This window comes from Hippoglossus hippoglossus, chromosome 20 (assembly GCF_009819705.1).
Source record: "Hippoglossus hippoglossus isolate fHipHip1 chromosome 20, fHipHip1.pri, whole genome shotgun sequence".
Classification (NCBI taxonomy): Eukaryota; Metazoa; Chordata; class Actinopteri; order Pleuronectiformes; family Pleuronectidae; genus Hippoglossus; species Hippoglossus hippoglossus.
Window position 1 is genome coordinate 20,132,828 of NC_047170.1, and position 2,500 is coordinate 20,135,327.

The 2,500-nt window shown below is 41.9% G+C and overlaps 1 protein-coding gene across 5 annotated transcripts in view; it reads left to right on the forward strand.

The window, feature by feature from the left end:
- Window positions 1–2,500, forward strand: part of rreb1a (ras responsive element binding protein 1a) — a 49,546-nt gene that overhangs the window by 22,465 nt on the left and 24,581 nt on the right. For 2 of the 5 annotated variants that reach the window (XM_034572049.1, XM_034572051.1), the window contains exon 2: window positions 1,609–1,717. The exons of the other annotated variants lie outside the window; for them this stretch is intronic. The gene's annotated coding sequence lies outside the window, so the exon portion shown is untranslated. The remainder of the gene's footprint in view (window positions 1–1,608; window positions 1,718–2,500) is intronic. 5 annotated transcript variants of the gene reach the window in all.

Genomic DNA, 2,500 nt, shown 5'->3' on the forward strand with positions numbered 1-2,500 from the left:
CGTTTAGCGCCACAAAGCTACAAACACAGCGTCCGGCTGCTTGTGAGTTAGCGGGGCTAGCTCATTAGCTTGTGGATTAGTGGGGGCTTTGTGTGTCGGAGCAGGAACATGGTGATAAACCCTGGTTTATGTTGGAGCTGCCACACGTCCATGTGTCATGTTACACCTCCAACAATACTCATCAACATGCAGCAGCCATGTTGTAATCTAAGAGCAGCTGACTTCAAATAAAGTTTCCAGGTTTTGAATTAGCCTGGAGCTAACAGCTAACTGATTATCATTCACAACATTTCCTCTCCTCCTCTCGTCTCCCTCCATCTTCAGCTGCCTCCTAATTAGTCTTACCAACCCTGTAAGCTTTTAATCTTTCTCTTTTCCTCCTCATCCATCCATCTATAAATACATCTGCTCTGCAGCCTGTTGCATCCTCACATCCTCCTCCATCTTTCTGCTCTCCTCCTCCTCTCTTGTTCTGTCCATCGGTAGCAGATTATCGTCTTTGATGCGTCTCGTCGTCTTCATCCTGCATCAGGACGCCATCTTTAGCTCAGTTAAGCCTCGCTGAGCATCATCTTCGAGTTTTTAAACCACATGAAAATCACACAACACGTTAACTTCTCCCGCCTCTGAATGAGGTAGTTTCATTTTGTCGTAGCACAAACTTTTTATATGAACCATTTTAAACAAGCGCCTACATCCCAGGTAACTCTTTGATTTTAACTCGGAATTCTCCCTTCGTAAAATCTGATTCCTCTGTTCAGAACTCAAACTCACATTTTAAATCTTTACACTTGATAAATACATATTTACATTTTTTTACCTGTGGAAGCTTGATCACAGTTTTTAACCCAAACATCAGCTCAGCTCCTTCGTTTCTTACGCTGTTAAATTCCACATTGTCGTGTGTGTGTGTGTGTGTGTGTGTGTGTGTGTGTGTGTGTGTGTGTGTGTGTGTGTGTGTGTGTGTGTGTGTGTGTGTGTGTGTGTGTGTGTGTGTGTGTGTGTGTGTGTGTGTGTGTGTGTGTGTGTGTGTTGGTAGAAAGTTTCTCCTCATAACTTAACTCAAATCAGTCGTTACGATCATAAATCACTATCTGTGTTTGTTTGCTGGTATGAAAATGATATTTCACAGAATAAACAATGCAGAAAAGATGTTTATATTTTATGTAATTCATTTCCTTAATTCAATATATTTTGTCAGTTTTCAGTCGCACGGGCCAAAAAACATCATGCAGAATTTAATTTTGTGTAATATATGTTTTGGGTTGTTATCATTTTGGCGTGGCGTCCTGTCTAATGTGTGCACAAGGCAGGGCCTCGTATATAACTTAACACAAATTTAAACAACATTATGCAACTTTTTACAGTTTTGCACAACTGAATACATATTTGTACAACTTAGAACAACTGTGTCCTAGATGGTGAGAAGTTAGAGTTTTACTTGTGATCGTCTGAAGTTGATTGTGCGTCTGTCTTCCAACACTACAGATTGTGAGTCACTGTTTGTGTTAATCTGATCGTCTATGGCGTCCTGTAGTGCAGTGTATTGTGTGTTAAACTGTGTGTGTTGTGTGTCACTGACTGTGTCTTTGTGCTCTCCCCCTGCAGTGTGAGCAGTGGTTGCAGACACACACACAACAAACCCCGCCCCCTCCCGCACTGCCCCGCCCCAAAGACTTGAGCGAACCGAAAGAACGTTGCTTTACGAAAAGGACGGGGTAAATATGCTCCTCCTTCCCTCCCTTCATCCCTCCACTCCTCCATACCATCCATCCATTTACCTGCCGGCTGTCGAACATAAGCAACGCAACCATCGCTCTGCCTGCCGCACTTCTTTATATCTATCTTTTTATTCTTCTACTTTCCTCAGTTCTTCTCCTCCTCCTCTCCTCCTCTTGCTCTTCGTCTCATTGTGATGCACCATTCTCCTCGTTTAGCAGCATCCCTCCATCACTGTCCCCTGGACCCATTTTTAATGTAGAGTTCCCCCCCTCCTCACTCTTCCTTGAACGTCTCCATCATCTTCCGTTCACCTTTTCTGTTTGTGATCAGAAATCAGAGGTTGAAAAAAAGACGCTGCATCACCTGCTGCTTCTCGCTTCGCCGCTCTGTCACGTGATCAGCTGTTTGCTTCTGTGGACGCAGCTTTTTAAAACAGATCCCTTAGTTTCACTTTCTTTTTCTTCTCTGAATTTTGTTCCTCAGAGTTTGTGAAACAGTTTTTCATTTTCTTAAAGTTCATTCACATGTTTGATGAGTTTTCATTTCATAGAAACTTTCTAAACATCCGTGTGTGTCATGTTCAGATGATTTACACCAGTATCACCGCAGCTCTGTGACGTGATTAACTCAGAAGAATCTTTAATGGACTTTGGTTCGAACAAACATCACATGATTATCAGACTATTTAAACACAGAGTCTGAGAGAAATAAAAGTAAATAAAAGATTTTAATGACAAGCAGCAAAATACTTAAAAGTAAGTTTCTTTGTTCGTTTATT